Source organism: Dermacentor albipictus, chromosome 10 (assembly GCF_038994185.2).
Source record: "Dermacentor albipictus isolate Rhodes 1998 colony chromosome 10, USDA_Dalb.pri_finalv2, whole genome shotgun sequence".
NCBI lineage: Eukaryota > Metazoa > Arthropoda > Arachnida > Ixodida > Ixodidae > Dermacentor > Dermacentor albipictus.
In genome coordinates this window covers 88510096-88530935 of record NC_091830.1, presented here as the reverse complement: position 1 = coordinate 88530935, position 20840 = coordinate 88510096, and the positions used below count along the sequence as shown (strand labels likewise).

Here is a 20840-nt window from a genome sequence, read left to right as displayed (position 1 = left end):
TGATGGTGGCGTACAGGCATGTCACGTCCACTGACGAGCATTCGGCTCACAGCCTGCGTCCGAATGGGGAAAATTCGGGGCTTCGACACAATGCTGCGAGAGCAAAGGGAGAGCCTGAACCCAGGCACCACTACAACTTGCCAGAACATGTGGCAGAAGCAATGCTGCCTGTATATACACGGCTATCGAAGAAACTCTGCTCCAGAGAAGCCAGCGAGGCAAGACACAGAATTTGAATGAGAGCCTTCACTCAGTGATTTGGAGTTTAGTCTCAGAGGAACAGCATGCATCTCTCTTTGCCGTGCAAGCTGCTGCTGCGGAAGCTGTCCTACGCTTCAACACTGGGAACCTTCTTGCGTCCACTACAATTCTGCAGCAGCTACACAGGAATATTCCTGGCACTGCATCTCAACGAGCAAAGGAGAAAGACGGCCATTGAAGTGCTAACTCCAGCAAGAAGCGAGAAGCCTGTTTGAGCCCAAGGAAGCTGGCTAAGAAGCGGCATAAAGGTGGGATGCGTCCAGATTATGTCTCTGGTGCATTTCCTTGAAATTTTAACGCGAAAGCGTTAAGGAGCTCGTGTCGCAGAAAAGCCGGTGTCGTCGGCGGTGTTGGCCGTGAGCGGAAAGTCCTGGAAGGCAATTCACAAATAAAAACAGCTTGCAAGATGGGCTGCGTGGGAATCGAATCAGGGTCTCCGGAGTGTGAGGCGGAGACGCTACCACTCAGCCATGAGTTCGATCGTCCAAGTGGGACGAAAACGCCTCTAGTGAATGCGGTGTTGCCTTACAAACGTGCCGTAGGAAGCTATACTGCTGTGTAATCGGTAATTATGAGCATGAAAATTACAGAAGTCGCAGTTAAACGCGTAGCGAAGTACGTTCCGCTACATATCTTCTGCGCTTTCCGCACACGCAGAGCCATCTTGCGGCAAATACAGAAGACCCCCTCCTCTCAATGTACGGCGCTGCCCCGACAGGTGGCGCGCCACGCGCGCATTAAGGGTGTGCGGGGACCGGTGCGAGGCGCGTCGCGGCCCGGACTCCCCCTCCCCTGACGACGCTTCGCCATGCTCCCTCACGGGTTGCAGAATCAAGCGTCCTTCCTTTCTTTAGATCACTATCTATCTATCTCTCTGCCGTGCCGATCACGACGTTTGGCTGGCGTAGATCGTTTCCCCCTCCGAGACACCGCTTGCTCAGGCGCACGTTTCGTTGCCGCGCCGAACGCTGCGTTGCTCAACGCTCAACGCGTGATTGGTGGGTGCAAAGTCCGATGCGGGGCGCCTCGTAAGTGATCGCTGCGCCGTAGCGCCATGGTAGCGCATTGCCTTACACCCCTTGGCGGGTCGACGGGAGCGCTGTCGCGTTCCACTCTTGAAGGCGTAGCTTAAGCGTCCTCCAATTTTTTCATCGTTATGTTCCCAATAAAGATGTTGCAGAATGTTTTTTCTTGATTTCTCAAAACAACAGTTCTTACAGTATTCCAATTTTGAAGGTAAAATAGCTTCTGTCCTGTTTCAGCTATCAGAATATTTTTTTTTGCCAGAAAGAGAAATGTATGCAGTAAGCAATATGCCCCTTTTCAAAACAGAGGCGCTATAACGTAAAACTATTCCAAACTTTTCTATTCCAATTCTGCTATCAGCCCTCAATGATTGGTCAAAAACTTTTTTGGACCGCGCCCACTTCACCTGTCTGTCACGCGACGTCACGAAAACTGCGATACCTCCCCATCTGGTATGATGTGTACACACTGATTATGCATGATTTGACAGAAAAAAGAAAAACAGTTATTTCTGATTCGACCCTTTTGCGCCATTAGCCCTCGGCTATTGGTAAAAAGTTTTTGGGCTGCACCTACTTCACCTGCCTGTCACGCGACGTCACAAAACCGCACAAACTCACCGCGTCAAAGTGACGTGTACGCGATAAAGATGCATTAATATGCCGAACAAAACTGAATTTTCGTCGGAATAGCCGCAGGCTGCCCCGTTCCGAAAGGAATAAAAGATGGCTGCCGCCGATCGCTGAGACGCTGGCTACTCGCACCTGCCGGAGAGCGTGGCTGTATTTGCGAATAATAAAACTTCTTGCGTGGCCGTGTAACGTTTTCGAGCCCTTTCATTACGTTTACCACCTCACTCTGCCACCTGTTCTTTGATGCGGGTCAGCTTTAGTGTCATTCTTAAGCTTCCGTTGCATGCCGCCGTGATTTCCGACCAGCCACCACAAGCTAAGTAAGCGAAAGCCGACCAATCGCAAACGCCTGCACCACCCTCTTCATCCGGTTATCGATTTTCAGTGCACAGGCTTTGCCCCAGTGAATCCCTCTCCACTTGAGCGTTCTCCTCGCCTCTTGTCAGCCAATTAGATACGACAAGCCGCTCAGTGTAGGCAATGTTATTCGTTTTTCAAGCAAACAAAAGTGACCTCCTATGAACGAGGAGAGCGTTTGATTGGTGTGTTCAGACAACCCTGCGGGTGACCGCCCGGTGCTTGCGTCGGTGGTTACGCAAATTTGACGTCAGGAGATTGGAATAGAAACATATTGGAATAGTTTTACGTTATACGGCCCCAGCACTCTTCTCGAAAAGTTTTTGAAATGGGTCACATGTTTGACATGTCAAGATGGCATTTTTTTCTCACAACATTGATGAGCTCTAACCCTTGCTCAGATTAGCCTAGAACAATGAATCACATCCATGTAATCAATCAGGCTGTCGAGAAATCCGCAAAGTACAATAAGCCTCTCTATATGGCTTTCATAGATTACAAAAAGGCATTTGGTTCAGTAGAGGTACCAGCAGTCATAGAGGCATTGTGTAATCAATGAGTACAGAACGCTTACGTACATACCTTTGAAAACATCTACAGAGATTCTACAGCTACCTTAATTCTACACAAGAAAAACAGGAAGACACCTATAAAAATAGGGGTCAGACAGGGAAACACACTCTCTCCAATGCTATTCACTGCGTGCTGACACCAAGGGCAACATAGGGGAAATTACTGGTGCTTAATAAATGAAATACGAAAACGATAACTTAATGGAGATTTCAGGAGCGTTCAGTGTGCTTCAGGTAAGCATTACTTTCACAGATGTTTCCACGTTATTTGTAGCCTACAATCAAGAACAAATGGAGTTCGCACTGACATGTACAACACAACGCTAGAGGTGACCTGTTGCAGCTCCGAATAAGAAGCAAATATAAGAACGTCTTTTGGCGGAGTGGAGTCATTTGTACCGCTCTGCAACCAACCATGCCGCCTCACTGGAATACCAGTTTTAGAGGAAAATCCTATTTGAACATCATAACAGCGCGGGAATCATACAGCGTGAACGAGCACGAAAGCCTAAAACATCACCTACTGCATGCCAGTTATTACCGCGCTGCAGGCACAATTTTAATCGACAACTATCTCCAGATAATCATTCCTTGGAATTGGAATTTCGCCCCCATCCAAATGCGGCCGCCATGGCCGGGATTCGATCCCGCGACCTCGCGCTTAGCAGCCCCAACACCATCGCCACTAAGCAACAACAGCGGGTTCGCTTCGAGCAGCGATCATTGGCAACAAGAAAGTGAAATCAATCGATAAACACCCTAGTAAGAACGCTATTTGGAGTGCCATTTGACAGTATAAGTTTCATCACTGCCTTGACATTAGTAGTGAAGACTCTCAAAATTAAAACTTCAGAATTAGGTGCGCACAGCGTGGTGTATCAGTGTTGAGACCTAAAATTTTGACGTAAATGCTAAAACATTTGTCAAAGCATTTTTCAGAGTTAATCGGATGTGTTAAGTTATTGTGCGTCCATTACACGAGATTATTCTTCATAGAGTAAAGTGGATCAGGAATACGGGACAATGCCGCTTACAAGTTATCAGGATGCGCCTGTGAGTATCGAAGAATTATTTAACAATAACGAGACGAAGTAAAGGCAAGGACGCAATTCCAGAATCCTGGACCGCGCGCGTTTGTAAACTCGTATCTGTATCCGCATCTGTAACCTGTATCCGAGCCTCCATTGCCAGCGTGCCAGCTCCAAGCTGCTTGAACGTCCTCAGGAAGAAACGCCGTTGCTCCTTCCACACGGGTCCGTTGAGCGTAATTAGGCCTGCAGAAAAAGACATCAAATTATAAATTTTTACATCTCAAAGAAGCAAACGGTCCGTTGAGTAAGCTGTATTGTGGTGATCTCCAGAGTAATTCTGACCTCTTTGGTTTCTTTAACGTGTGCTATAAACGTACATATACCAGTGTTTCCGCACTTTGTCCTCATCCAAACCCATATACGAACCCCCGACCTTATGAAATGCAGCACTATGCTATAGATACTCAGTCACCACCCCGGGTGAGCGCGTACACAAAAGACAAAGGTTATAGTGAGTAAAATCTTTCTAAGCATGGAAAAAAGATGGAGTCGGGAAGGTCAAGTAGTTCAAAGTCACGGTATACCGTGACATATTAGAATAGCCGAGTTGTACTAAGGAAAAACAAAAGCAGCCGAAGGCGACCGATGATTATATGATTTGATGACGTTTGGAAGTTAACAGGCATGTATAAGACGGTGCCTGACAGCATAAAATAGGGATTCAATGCGGTTACGTCGATAATGTCAAGAACTAAATGGAAAAAAACGTCATTGTAAGAGGTGCAAGGGCAAGATGATAGCCCAGATTTGCCAGTTTATATCTATACCATCTAAAGGCTTTCACAGCGCAGCCGAGAATCGGTAGGCGGCGCTTTTTGCGCGATACAAGCTACCGCCAACTGCCGATAAAAACACGCTGAAAGGTCAAGCACGATCGTGGCTTTTGCGAGGTTTCGAGATGGATGTCACACGCCCGAAACCAAGTAGAACAATTTATTACGTAAGACATTATTGTGGTAAGAAACGAGCCACGAGACCACATAGAAAGGCTAGAAAGTCGGTTAACGTTTGTTTTGAGCAAAAATATTCAGCAGCAAACTGGGATAGCCGATAACCTCTAGTTAGCATGAAGTGAAAAAAATGGAACTGGGCAGGTGACGTAATGTGTGGGGCAGACAACGGGTGGGCCATTATAGTTACAGAATGGGTGTCAAGAAAAGGGAAGCTCAGTCGAGTACGGCAGATTGTTAAGTGGGGAGATGAAATTCGATAATTTGCACGCGGGAGTTGAATCGGCTAGCGCGAGACAGGGGCAACATGGGATCGCCGGGAGAAGTCTTCGTCCTGCAGTGGACATAAAAATAGGCTGGTGATGATGAAGGTTGAGTCGCAGTACACGAACGTATGAATACAAAGAGTAACGCAAAATCAGCGCTTCATATATGTATGCTACTTCCTCTGAGTACTCGTACTTTTCTTCTGCGTTTAGATTCTTTTCGTTCTAAATCATAACCTGGCTAAGACTAAGGCGTTGTTGGGTTACTCAACATAGAGCCATCGATGGTTGCTCGTACGCTCAATGATAGTTACTGTAATTACTGGTGGCAGAAGAGGTTTGCCTTACTGCCACGGCAAGTACCACCGCAGTGATAAATGACCTAACTAAATACATTACTCATACGTCATCACACTCCAATATCAGATGAAGCTACAATAAGTGCCGAATGAAAAAAAAAAGAAAATGGACCTAGTGTGATCCTGAAGTGCCCGGTTAATGAAAAGCGCACAAATATTTCGTTTAGCCTGCGGTATATCGGCCAAACCGGACGGTGTTTGAATAACCTCTTAATGGACCGCAGAGCTTCGCTGAAAGGGCAGCCGTCGTCTAATAATTTGTGCCTACGCTGCAAATAGCGCCTACTCTGCAAATAGTGCCTACGCTACAAATAGTGCCTACACTGCAAAGTAATCACTGAATAATTTGACTGCCTAAGTTGATTGGAAAAGCCTTCAGTCATTCGATACGCGCATGACTTGCGCAGAGCAGATTCCAAACAAGATGTGGCAATACTGTTCCTCGCTAACTTCGAGTGACCAGAGCGGAAATTCACAGCGTGCTTCACAGACCTCGGTGAATACAACCAACAAGTGTGATTGCGCCCAATCAGGATATTTATATCCAAAGACTAAATGCACCGCTCTGAGGTACTTCAAAAGTGAAGTTCGAACCAAGACCCTGCATAACTTCCTACCTAAGTATACCTATCTATCGCAATGTGCCTGGGAATACAGAAAGAATGCTCGCTTCGAGTGAACACCTATTTCTCCATTACCTACGTCTCTGGTCTAGACTGAATGAGGGGCTTTCCATCCATTTTTCTTGCACTATCATTGTCCCCCGAAACATATTGTCTCGACATACTTGACACCAATCAAGGTCCGATAGAACACCATATGCTTCGACGCTGTATATTTTTCATTAGTACTAGGAGGCGACCGCGCAGTGCATTAAAACAGAGCAGGAAGTTGAGCAGAAGTGAACTGGTCACATTGCTACAAGATCATGTGCGAGCACGCATTAAGCACTAACAGCTTTCAGCACTTACAAAAGGCCAGGTTCGTTTGATCATATATTAGCAACATAATCAGCGTCCGAACTGAGTTAAGGTTATCTGAAGTAATTTGAGTAATGCCTGTAGCGCGTAAATCGTTTGCCGAATACGAGAGGCTTTGAGCTTTCACCCAACGTTTCCCTTCTGACATCCATGGGGCATTCCGAACCGTTTTACAAACGGGTTCGGAACGGACCCTCCGATAAGTTCCCATTCGGGTTCATTTCTAAGATGGCGGAGAAATAACGGTTCGGTTTAGTTCCGACGCAACTGAAAAAAACGGTTACTATCGGGCTTTCAGTTTAATTCCGGTTCGACTGACACTCTGGTATCATTTCCACAGTTGCACATCTTGACTTATGTTTGACGAACTGACCTACGCAGAAGACTAACTAAGCCTAAGAGCAATAGTACACTTCGCCTACAACGTACGTCTCGGAGAATAGGCACATCATCACTGAAAATGCCTCCAAGGGAAACTGTGATGCAGTTAACATTGAGAAATATGCGGATGAAGAACGAAACATGTCCCGTGGCGCCTTGTACCGGGCTAATGATGACTCCTTGAAGACTCGTACGCCTTTTCGACATCCTATTCTTTCGCAACCAATAGATATTGCTGTCAGGGCTACACTTTCTCAGTACGACGCTATATTCGCACTTACTTTTCGTGTCGCTGACATTCAGTGGAAACTCTTCGGGCCGGTCCAACAGTGCATTGTGCGTGAGGGCTTCCTTAACTGAGTTGAAGTCGCATAAGAACACCACGTAACGTCTCCCGATCCTGAGCCTGCGACCACATGCATGTGCGTACCTTTATTTCTGTTTAGTGGAAGTTAATACAAAAAGAATACATTAATCTGAACACTCCTAAAGACGCACCACGATGTTACTGTAGAATAGGCTGTGGTATGAAAAATTCACTTTGTAGCCGGGCCTCGGCTTGTCGAAAACAAGAGATTCTCAAGTTACCTGCATGATTATTCGGGCAGCCATAGCAGAGCATCGATCTCTCGCTAAGACGCTAAGTGGCGTAGAACATATGCTTAGCCTCGAAGAGTACAAATGATAAATTGTTTCTCCAATGCAATCTCAGTTGCTTGTCAAGTACGATAGGAATGTAGCTATTACGTCGAACGGTGAGGCATTACGCACATTTCTAAAGTTTTCTTGCCCCGCATGACTATAAATAATTAGCGTATATTTTAAATATACCCTCAAAACCTACTTCTCAGAGAATTGGAGACGTTTCTTCAAAGAAGTATTGCGTGTTTTCTAAGGCTGTATCTTTTCTGCCACAAGTTGTACAAGACTGTTTAAGAAAATGGCAGCGAAAATGCCAGTGAAGATTACAAAATGGCCCTCCATCGCCTGGTTCTGAGTTGGCATGAGTAAACACTGCCCAAGTGCGAAGCGGAAGGCAGCGCACGTGATGAGCACACTCGAGAAACCTTTCGCATTTCGAGATCGCACGTACAGCTGCAGCATCGCTGAGCGGAAATACTGATAAGGCATGAGCGGCACTAATTTTCACCACGAACGGAGCACAAAGTGAATGGTGTCATTCACGTTGCAAAGTTCAGTCAAGGACGATTTTCCAGGTCAAAGCAAAATTTTATGCAAAAAATTTGACATTAACAGCTACTGCTATAGCCAGTAGGCAGACTGTGCCGAGACTTGTCTATGCATACGCACGAAGCACATGTGCTGTAAACCCACGGTATCTTCAAAATGTAGCAAGATGCACGTCCCCACTTAACTACACACCTATATCTTTAACTAGTACCATCTGTAAACTCTTGGAACAAATTATACACTCACAAGTAATTACATATTTAGAGGAACAAAATATCATCTTTAAATACCAGCACTGTTTTCGTAAGGGCTTCTCATGTGAAACACAACTTGCAAGATTTACACTCATCATTGGACGCCGGCATCGAAATTGACGCCACATTCCTTGAGTTCTCAAAAGTGTTCGATCGAGTTCCTCGCCAACGGCTCTTACTAAAACTTAGGCAGCTTAATATTGGTACGGAACAGTATTTGCGATCACGAAGAAGCGAGCAGAGTGAAGACGACGACGACGATTAGAGGCTAGCTCGGGCTGTTGCCTCTTGGCCAAGTGCGGCGTATTTTCTTGTAAATATACTTGTATAGAGCTTTTCGTCTGCGTCGTCCTACGTAACAATATTCACCCACTTGCTCTGGCGTAGGTGCAAGGCTTCCTCTCTAGTAGACAACAGTTCACGCCGGTCAATAACTTTGACTCTCCTTTCGTCCCAGTCTCATCCGGTGTTCCTCAAGGAAGTGTATTCGGTCCATAGCTTTTCCTAATTTATATTAATGACTTACCCTCCTCCGTCAAATCTACAGTCAAGCTATTCGCTGACGATTGTGTTATTTACCGCAACATCTCTTCTGAAACTGACCGCCAATCTCTGTAATCTGACCTTGACTCCTTAACTTCGTGGTGCACAACGTGGCTAATTACACTAAATCCTTCAAAAACTAAGTTGATGACTTTTACTTAAAAAGCTTCACGCATTCCAACGTCTTACTTGCTAAATAATACTTCAGCGAAACTTACGACCACGTATAAATATCTTGGAATTAACTTTCAGTCTGACCTGTCCTGGCATTACCATATTAACGTCACCCTTGCTTCAGCAAACCGCTCACTTGGGTTTCTTAAACGTAACTTGAAACACATCCCATCACACTTACGTAAACTGGCTTATATCACTTTAAACCGTCGTAAAATAGAGTATTCCTCAGCCGTTTGGGATCCCGATCAAGACTACATTCTTAAAAACATCGAAGCCCTGCAGAACTGTGCTGTGCGTTTTATTTTTTCGGATTACTCACGTCACACCAGCGTCACTTCCTTGAAGAATCGTGCTGAACTGCATGTGTTATCATGTCGCCGTAAAATCGCTCGCTTATCGCTTCTTCATAAGCTCTACCATCACGCATCACTTAGCGAGGACTTCTTTAGGCCACCCCCTGCCATCTTTCCCCGCGCGCCGTGGTCAACCTTTTAAAATCGAACGCTTCACGTGTCGCGCACTACCTTCCGCTAGATCGTTCATACCGCGCACCATAACCGAGTGGAATAACTTGCCATCACACATCGCAACCGTCACCGACATAAATGAATTCCAGAAACTTCTAATCATTATGAAAGCGCGTAAACCTTTCTTGTGTCATGTCCCCCCCCCCATTTTTTGACACTACAAATGGTGTTAAAAATGTTCTTGTCTTCTCTATAACATGCATATCTTTATGTTTATTGTTCCTATTTTTATTGCGGTGTTTTGCCTTTACCTTTTAAGTTCACGTGTTGTGTTGTTTTCTGATTTGTTATGCATTAGTGGCCTGAGTGCTATGAACCAATTACCCTCCATATTTGTGTGCTTGTGATTCGTATTCTCTTTTTGTACACTTCTGATTATTATTAGCACTACGACAATCTTATTGGCCTTGTATTATTCTTTTTTGTGACTATAGTTTATCAGGTCCAGCTTTATTGGTCTTTGTTGACTTATTACTCATTTATTAGATCTGTATGCGTTACTGCACCCCCTCCCCCTATGTAATACCCTCCAGTGAGATGGCCTTTAGGAGTATTCTGAATAAATAAATAAAGTAAATAAATTAGAAGGTGACTTATGCTCGCCGCCTGGTTTGAGCCAGGTGCAGCTTATAGAGAACAGGCGCCTCGCGTGCATCATTCTCCTATCTCAACCGGCGTGCACGTTTCTTCCAGAACGTGCCCTTCGATATGATGTGGCTTTGAGGTGACGATAACTGCTTTCGCAGTTGCGGGGTCCTTCGCCATTTTCTCATGAAAAGGGAACTAAAAAGGAGCGAGTGGCCTTAAAGGAGACGCCAAACTTCCGAAATGGCCGCCGAGTTAACGTCACGCAATCGCACTTTATTGCTTTTTTACACAATTCTCTGCTGCCACCGCCGTCTAGGGCCCTGACGCTCCGCTGGAGCTTAGCCGGGCTTGTTATACAGCTCAGAAGCAACAACAAATTACGGGGTTTTACGTGCCAAAACCACTTTCTGATTATGAGGCACGCCGTAGTGGGGGACTCCGGAAACTTCGACCACCTGGGGTTCTTTAACGGGAACCTAAATCTAAGTACACGGGTGTTTCCGCATTTCGTCCTCATCGAAATGCGGCCGCCGTGGCCGGGATTCGATCCCGCGACCTCGTGCTCAGCAGCCTAACACCATAGCCACTGAGCAACCACGGCGGGTAGCGCAGAAGCAAAACACAAGTATCTATTTATTTTACACTGTTTATGGTTAAGTTTCCGTGAAATCTTCATGTGTGCGAGCAAAAAACTATCATCATCAGCAATAGCTCGTGCCACAGTTCGCGCGTTCGTCGCCGTCTTCCACAGCTGGCTCCATTTCCACTCATCATGCCAGAGTTGTAATACTGGCCCTCGGGCTCGAGCCACTGCTCGCGCCTTCGACGTCGTCTTCTTATACAGCTGGCTCCGATGGCGCTTCTCTCTGCGAAAGCGCTGACAGCACTGGCCCTCTGCAAATCCGTGCGGTGATTTCGGTCTCAAATTCTTTGCCTTAATATATCGCGAAATTAAAACACGAATGTGTATAATGTATGTATATAACGAATGCATAACACGAATGAATCCGCATGCATGTATAAAAATAAATGTGTGCGCGTACGTTTCGTCACGATGACCGCCGATCAAGACAATAAATGTGCTCGTACCTTTGTTCAAAATTTGGTGTCAGCCCTTTGTCGTGTGCTACACAGCTTCGCTGGTCATCCGCCTTCACAGAGTGGAATGTGGTTCATGGTTTCTTTTTGTCTAATCCTTGGCCGGTGACTGTAGCCATTTAGCACTTAATGCAGTGTATTTGCATCACCACAGGTCCAAATGCGACAAATGGTTCGCAGAAACATGGAAACTTAAAGTGACCAACCGTGTGCGAAGGGAAGGCTCAGACTGTATCCAGCGCTTCGACAAGCGCGTTTGCCAGCGTAGCAGCTCCTTTCTTCAGCTGCAACAACTGTGTTTCCTCAATGTAGGCAGCTATGCAGCCCATTACGGTATTACGTGCCTAGTGCTAAGCGTATTTGTTGTGGATATTATGGGCTGTCAGCGCCAGCCGCGGAGTGAAGGAAGCATCACGTTTCATTATATGCTGCATCAATTTGTGTAATTTTATCTAATTGCAGAAAAGCATTGTTTAGCACCAGAAGACACTTTTTTTACCAGCAGCACTGCCCCCCGTGCTCTAACATCAAACATTCTTTAAACACATCAACGAAAACTTACCCGAACACGTTACCGTACTTCTTCCGGAGTGCTTCGACATCCCAGTGTTTAAGCACGAAGGGAAGGTAGCCGAGAAGGGGGAAGCAAATCGGACCTGGGGGCAGATCTTTTTGCCTCTTCCTTCCTGTGAGGTACTGCAGAATTGCAACTCCAAGCCCGGCCACCAAGGCCACGATCACGTAGTTGCAGAAGGTGTAGAACATATCAGCTCTTTCTTCGACTTGCCGAGGAAAGTAGAGCAGCTTCTGGAAAGAAGTCTCCTTAGCAAGACAACTATGTGGTAACGATATCGCCACAGTAAACATCTACAATGGCGATGGGAGGCAGCTAAGAGCATCGGCACTGCACCATTATCGGGGCAGGTTATCGCGCATCTCTTCTACTTATGCCGGGGCTACGTACGGCGTGGCTGAGCGCGCCCCGTCTTGGAGGTAATCTGCGCTGGGTGCAAAGGCTAGGAAACCTGGCAAACCAGATGGCGTCGTGTGCGTTGTGTTCTCGCGTGCTGAACCGCGTTGAAGCGAGAGGCAGCACGAAGGGGAATTCACTCGCCGCTGCCGACATAAAGCCAGCGTTCTCATGGCGAGTGTTCGCGGTCATCAAGTGACACCATGCTCGTTAATTTAGATAGTTAATGAATGTTTACAGCAGTTTGTACGGCCGGTATAACCACTAACCTTAGTTCGTAAAGTCGCCTAGTAATTTGCTATCGCAATCAATGATGCGCCTCTCGGGCGAAACTGCCACTTTTTTGTATGCCAGACGTGCAACATTTGTAAGCAACGGGAGGGTCTTAAAGCTGAAGCCAACGAATGGTCGATGTAAATTATACAGATTTGCACAGCGTACAGACATCTACCTCTCCATTTTCCTTCTTACCCCAGTGAGGAGCGGCAGGATAGAGACACTCTCCAGGCCTACCTATCCTCCTTTGTCTTGACTAAAATCTCCTCCTTTCAATGTTCACATTGCATTGAAAAGCGAGACATTGTGGAAGGAAGCCATCAAGAACTGTCCATCACTGTATGAACCGTTGATGCTCTTGCAGAATGCAGAACTACAAACTTCACATGTAAGATCAGGTGTTCACGCTGCTGTGTCTGTATATGGCAGCAATGAGCTTCATGCGTTTCCTCGAATGTCTTCCTGTATGTGCGTCACCGTCACTGCTTACAACTAGCTGCCGTGACTGAGACTGCACACTGAAAAGCTCAAACAACAACTCTGCCACGAATGCGTTTTTCACTTCCGTCTACAGAAATAAAATTCCATGTAAACGTCCACGGAGAGCATACACAACATGTCCAAAGTTGCTTTTGCATCGACAGTTATCTGTATCACTCGGAACGAAAACACTACCAGTACTGTGTTCTCTTTCGTTTTCACTCGTCCATGTGTGCCGCGGCAAGTATAATACATGTCGACGTTGCCTCTAGGAGCTACAAACAATGTGGATGCCAGCACACCACGCGATACAAAAATGCGCACCGGGCGTTTTATTTTAACGTTATCTGAAGTTATAAAAATCGCTTGTGCATATTTAGTGCAATTCTACTCAGTCAGATGGAATATTCGTAGAGGTGTGCATTACTTACACTGGCAATCAGTATACGTCACTAATTTTCAACCGTTCACAACTTAAATTTCAATCTAATTACATTCAAGCGATATTTCAATTCAATAATGGAAGCCAATAATTTTAAAATTCGTTCTGCGAATTCAGCTACCAACCACAAGTTTGGCCGTGCTTATCTAAAATCTGGTATTCATTTTAAGATATGTCGAAATAATTTTGAAATGAGCACCAATTTTGAGAGAAGCGTGGCCAAACGTGTTGTAAAAATGTAATGGTGTTCCACTTCATTAACAAAACGCCTTCTTAGGCCCAAACTGGCACAGCACAACAAAGAAAGGAACAGCCGAGCCTGCCACAAGGAGGAACAGCTGTTTCTTTTTTTTTTGGGCCGGCTAGGCTGTTTCGTCCTTTCCATGCTGCGCTGTACCAGTGTGCAAATGAAATAAAAACTCGCCCAATCCTCAACACTAGTGGCCTTTTTGCGCTTTGAAGCTTGAAAACTGGAACACCAGTGCATTTCATCGCAAACTTTGGGAACGCATGTGTCGAAACTAATGTCATCGTGAGAATTCGCTCCAAGAGGATATAATTTTAAAACTCATTGGTTACCATTCGCAAAGTAAGATATGTGCGTAACGTTTTTACTGTAAAGTTAATTAGCAAAAATTTCTTCGTTACTAAAACCTTACCTTTCATTTATCTTGTACAAATCATCTAGCTCAAGAAGTCTAATTGTGCTACATGTCACGGGAGATTTCAAAATAAGATATGTGAACGATATAATAAAACTCCCCGTATATTTAGTGTCACAAGAATCTAAAGAGCCCCAAGTGGATCAAATTTACGGAGTCCCCACTACGGCATTTTCCATAACCAGACCGTGGTTTTGGCACGCATATCTTACAATTTTAGTGTAATTTTAGTGTATTACCGAGAATAACAGAGGCAAGCTGATACCAATTCTCGTTTCGCGTCGTTTACCTGTTTATGTTTTCTTACTTTAGCTAAATTGGCACTTAATTCTTTTGTCCTTTTATGCCAGGGAAAAAAACTAATTAATATCTTTGAAAACCATTTTATTTGCCATCACTCACATGTTCGTTTACAAAATAAACACTCGGATTGATCGACATGTTTCTCTGAAAAGCTAGGCCTTCCTGCTTATGACTACTTTAATTGAAATGCAGCAAGTTTATTCGCAATGTCCTTCTCTGACGAGCTTTTTGTTCGCCAAAGACTTGCGAGATGTGACTTCAAAATTCTCGTCATAACTTATCTTCACATTCTCCGGAGATTCTCAAGCTAGACTTCATGGGGTGGTTGGGAACCATGTTTCCTATGGGGATAATTTTATTCTTTCTTCAAGGGCCCTTGATTATAGCCTACCCTAAGTATCCTTTTCTACCTTACTCTCTCGGTTACCATAATTGAAACGGTAAATTGGCACTTGATCTACAGAGTCCTTTCCGTACGGGTATCAGATTGCGGCGCTAAATATGAGAGCAACTTCCTTTGGTGCCTAGTCTCAACTCTGTGTTTTTGAATGATATGAATAGCCACTTTCTTTAGTAATCTCATCATGCGAGATGTAGCAAAACTGGTCTGTAAATGTGGCTAATACACCCCTCGTATAAAAAAAATACGCGCGCGATTTCTTTCAGCCGAATGCCAGGTTATTATATTCCTACAAATCAAGTGTTTTAAAAAAATAGTGAAGGTCTCTTGCTCCTCCTAGGGCAGAACTCAATGCAACTATTGCAGAAATAATTTCTAGAGATCCAGGGGCTGCGTGCCGTCCCGATGATGATGTCATCAATGTATGGCTTGAGAAATAAAGACAGTTTTTTGAGCCAGGTATACCAATCTGCATTTCGTTGACACTGTAGAAGTAGCACTCCACTTTGGGCAGGATCATTATCACTGAAAAAAGCGATCAGGTTGAAGGCTCGAAGACTTCTGCTTTTTTTTTTCGGCTGCCCATTTTTGTCAGGCGACAGTGGATGAGTCTTGTTGCGGGCTAAACATTTTCACATTATTTATATTTCACGTTTACAACTTATGCTGATTGATGGCGTGCATCAATGCCCTGGTGAGGACAGCATGAGCCTGCAGTATTTTCGTCAGGTTCTTCAGAACTTTATCATATTTCACTGTTGGGCTGCAAATGCTTCATTTCTCCGCGTTGTTTATTTTGAGAGGCTTGCGTATAGCCGGGGAACCACACAAAACAGAAACGCATCATCTGTGACCGGCGCCATGACATCTGTTAAGCGGAACTGGAGATCTGCGACCATTGTTGGCCAATCGCGGAGCGCTCGCTTGGTTTTGTAGCACGCCCAGACTTACTTAACCGATCTTGGTAAACCTTAGTCTTCTCCTCTATCTTTTTTTTTTGCCAAAACACTACTGAAGCTTATTAACAACCAATTTTCTTATTCGATGACGATTGCGTGATATATGAATAACTAATTAACGATGATGTGGTTTCTTCTCTTCAGATGCTCAGCACGAGGTCGCGAGATCGAGTTCCGGTCACTGCGGCCGCATTTCGATGGGGTCGAAATGCGAAAACACCCGTGTACTTAGATTTAGGTGCACTTTAAAGAACCCCAGCTGGTCAAAATTTCCGCAGTCCTCCACTAGGGCGTGCCTCATAATCAGAAAGTGGTTTTTGGCACGTAAAATCCATAATTTTTTCTTCTTTTCAGAGCGAGTTCAATAGCGTTCTCACTTAGTGTCATTCTTGGAAGATGTCATTAAATATTACTAAATGTAAATCAATCGGCGTTTCCCGTAGCTCATTAACCAGTACAAACTGCTTCCTCTGAGACTAAACTAGAACTTGTTTCGTCATACCGTTGCCTTGGAGTTGAGAGAGAGAGAGAGAGAGAAAATTTACAGAAAGGCACAGAGGTCGGCCTGAGCTATAACTTGCTCTGGCCTGCTACTCTACACTAGGGATTAAGGGATGGGAAGGAAAGGGCTGATGAATGATGATGATGGCATAAGGAAGAGATGCGTATATACAAATTCAAAGAGTTGTAGCGTCTCTAAAGCCGTGCGTCCAGCCCAGTGGCTTGGAGAAAAGCTATAGAGGCACTTGTTATCAGGGCTGCGCTGTTTGCATTAGGCCAAGGACCTAAAAGACACTCGTCTGATAGCGGCCTCTCATGGATCTTTGCAATGGAAGAGACAAGTTGCTGTCGTTCTTGCGCGTACGCGGGACACACACAAAATATATGTCCCAGTGTTTCTGACACCTCACAGCATTCACAGCTTGGGCTAGTATCACTGGCACGTATCATATGTCTATAACGGTTTGTGAATACGACATCAAGGCGAATCCAATGCACCATGCTCATTTGGCTTCTTTTGACCTTGTGAAGCATACGAAATTTCATTTCTTGGTCGCCTTCGTGTACTCGCTTGTGTCGTCGATCAGGTTGGGTCTAGTGTTCCAACGTACGGTTGCGTATTACGCGACGAAGTAGGTCGTTTGTGTCTGTTCGAGAGAACGAAATGCGTACTACAGAAACATTATCTAAAGCAGTTTTCGCTTCAGTGTCTGCTCTATAGCCATTGAATAATACGGGCCCCGTCTGTGGCCACAGCCAATCGTTTGAATTGCTGGCTTGCAATTGCAGAATATCGTCCATGCGTGAGGAGGCTCACATTTCTAACAACCTGTATTGGAAACGACTTGTTCAAACCATCAGGGCGAAAGCTAATAAAGTGCTCGGTTACTTTAGAGGGATTTTTCATGGCTCCAAGTTCCTTAAAAAGCTACCTTATATCACTAATATACGGCCACAACTGAAATATGCATTAACACTATGATACCCTGGTGAACTAACATTAACAAATGAACTTGAGGTAGTGGAAAACGGTGCCGTCTGTTTTATCTCATCGAATTATCAACGCACTGCAAGTGTTACGCAATTAGGATCAAATATTGATCTTCCCTCACCTTCGACTTGTGAAAGAGCTCACATTGTTTCTTTTTCCACAAAACTTACTATCATAATAACCAACTTCGTGAGCATTTCATTCGAGCGCCACCATTTATTTAAACTAGGATTGACTACTGGCAAAAGGTTGACATCCCTCACTGGAATACGATAGCATACGCGCTTTCTACTCGAAGACATGACTATCATAAAAAAACGACCCGCAGTCAGTTACTTCTATCTCAGATGTAGATCCCTTTACAAATTTTTTTATTGAATACGTACTACAGTGTTCTACTGTTTGGTGATTTTGTTCTGCTATGAAATGTAATATACCTTATTCACTTTATGTTATTGTACATATTGCCCATATTGTATACATTTTCAATTGGTACGTTTTTATTGTTTGCCGCACCCCTCTGTAATGTGTACAGCCTGATGGTACAACAAATTAATTGTGTGCATTTCTACGCAGCTGAATTTTCATATTCACGTGTAATAGTTCACAGTACTCACAAATAGAATCAGAAACACCTTAGACTTCTGTCAAGCAAAGGACCAGGCAGGATTCCGTAAAGGCTACTCAACAATAGATCATATTCACACTATCAATCAGGTGATAGAGAAATGTGCGGAATATAACCGACCTTTATATATACCTTTGATTGATTACGAGAAAGCGTTTGATTCTGTCGAAACCTCAGCAGTCATGGAGGCATTACGGAATCAGGGTGTAGATGAGTCATATGTAAAAATACTGGAATATATCTATAGCGGCTCCACAGCCACCGTAGTCCTCCACAAAGAAAGCAACAAAATCCCAATAAAGAAAGTCGTCAGGCAGGGAGATACGATCTCTCCAATGCTATTCACAGCATGTTTACAGGAGGTATTAAGAGACCTGGATTGGGAAGAACTGGGGATAAAAGTTTAATGGAGAATACCTTAGCAACTTGCGATTCGCTGATGATATCGCCTTGCTTAGTAACTCAGGGGACCAATTGCAATGCATGCTCACTGACCTGGAGAGGCAAAGCAGACGAGTGGGTCTAAAAATTAATCTGCAGAAAACTAAAGTAATGTTTAACAGTCTCGGAAGAGAGCAGCAATTTACAATAGGCAGCGAGGCACTGGAAGTCGTAAGGGAGTACATCTACTTAGGGCAGGTAGTGACGGCGGATCCGGATCATGAGACGGAAATAATCAGAAGAATAAGAATGGGCTGGGGTGCGTTTGGCAGGCATTCTCAAATCATGAACAGCAGGTTGCCATTATCCCTCAAGAGAAAAGTATGTAATAGCTGTGTCTTACCAGTACTCACCTACGGGGCAGAAACCTGGAGGCTTGCGAAAAGGGTTCTACTCAAATTGAGGACGACACAACGAGCTATGGAAAGAAGAATGATAGGTGTAACGTTAAGGGATAAGAAAAGAGCAGATTGGGTGAGGGAACAAACGCGAGTTAATGACATCTTAGTTGAAATCAAGAAAAAGAAATGGGCATGGGCAGGACATGTAATGAGGAGGGAGGATAACCGATGGGCATTAAGGGTTACGGAGTGAACCCCAAGGGAAGGGAAGCGTAGCAGGGGGCGGCAGAAAGTTAGGTGGGCGGATGAGATTAAGAAGTTTGCAGGGGCGCCATGGCCACAATTAGTACATGACCGGTGTTGTTGGAGAAGTATGGGAGAGGCCTTTGCCCTGCAGTGGGCGTAACCAGGCTGATGATGATGATGATGATGATGATGATGATGATGATGATGATGATGATGATGATGTAATAGTTCGACATGATTATGCATAGGACGAACCTCTTCATTTTTTGCTTGGATGAGGAGTTACCAGTCCAGTTTCTCAGTGCTCGGCATTCAGCTTCAGGGAAGTGAGACGAAGTCAACGCGCAGTGATCTTTTTTCTGCTGATACTCTGTCGCTTATGCCTATGTTCACAATATCCACAGTCCACTTTGGTGCAAAAAATTAAATTATGGGGTTTTACGTGCCAAAACAACTTTCTGATTATGAGGCACGCCGTAGTGGGGGACTCCGGAAATTTCGACCACCTGGGGTTCTTTAACGTGCACCTAAATCTAAGCACACGGGTGTTTTCGCCCCCATCGAAATGCGGCCGCCGTGGCCGGGATTCGATCCCGTGACCTCGTGCTCAGCAGCCCAACACCATAACCACTGAGCAACCACGGCGGATATCACTTTGGTGCAAGTGTTCATACAACGGGGGGCGGAAAACACTCCTAATCTATGATATTCAGTGCTCGCAAGTGTTCTTTCTGTTTCTTAAGGAACTTGCCTAGAACTACAGCTGCTTTTCGTGTTTGCAATTCAACGACGCAACTGTTCAGTAGGTTTGAATCTGAAAGATTAAGTAGTCATCACTTGTTGAAATTAATTCCAAAACTCTTTCAATTAATGGGTGCAACAAACAAGATTGCTTCCACATCTGTTAACGCCCTCGTCGAAATAAACCAGCAGCATCGCTTCGATTAGCTCCGCCATTCGTTGATGTACTAATAAAAGCACAAGTAAAATTACTTTCACAGCATGTCTTCCCATTACAGACTAAGATTTTGTACCATGCCATCATCACTGTCCCATATATTTTCTCAGCACGCCTACTGCAGAAGCATATCCAAGTGTATGGCCCCCTTCTAAATGTCATCGAAGCCGTTCAGCTTCATGCAATCTGCCCCATAGAAACGTAGACATGTGGTATAACCCTAGAAAGATATTCGTGAGATGTCTCTCCTGCTCAAGCTGTCTTCATCTTGCGCTTGTAGTGGTAGCATTGCATTTAAACTTGGAGCCATACACAGGTCAGCCATGAAAGAGAATTGCGGTTCGTGCTTTTCGTATTTGCACCGCATGAGCACGCATTTCATGGGAGATAATCTTCGAGCAATCTGTCGCGCATGCGCACGAGCAATGCCTCCGCGTCGAAGTTGTACTACTGAACAAACGTGCCACTTTAACTTTCTGATTGTCTGCAGTATAAGTTTGAAAGCCTGAGCAAATTGCACTGCGTTACGATTCGGCCCATGCAATAGGTTTGCGTAACAATATGCACAAGAACAGAGTAAAGAAAGACAGGCTGACAGACACCGCGCGGTGATTTTGCAAGTTTTGGATCGCAATATCGACAGCGAGAACTGCAGATTCAATAATAATTGCAAGAAATGATTGATATATTACAAACATTTGTATGATTGTCAGAAGCTGTCGATATAGATTCGTCTAAACAAGCATCGATAATACTGGAGAACACTGAAAAAAGTAGAGCTGTCAGCATGATTGGCAAAATATTGCGTAACACTGGGAGGGACTTAGTTATTGCTTGTCACTGTAAATAGGTGCGTGCGGGAGAACGATTATAATATGGAGTTTCTTTTTCCGTCGCTTTGCCCTGGTGCGCTTATAATGAACACTGCTTATAAATTTTGAGCTTCATCTTCGCCGCTTTCTTCAGGGTCTCTGCCTCCCTTACCGAAT

At 44.7% G+C, this 20840-nt stretch overlaps 1 pseudogene; it reads right to left on the bottom strand.

Moving 5' to 3' along the window:
- LOC135910221 (cytochrome P450 2J6-like) overlaps positions 1–20840 on the bottom strand; it is a 65367-nt pseudogene that overhangs the window by 22492 nt on the left and 22035 nt on the right.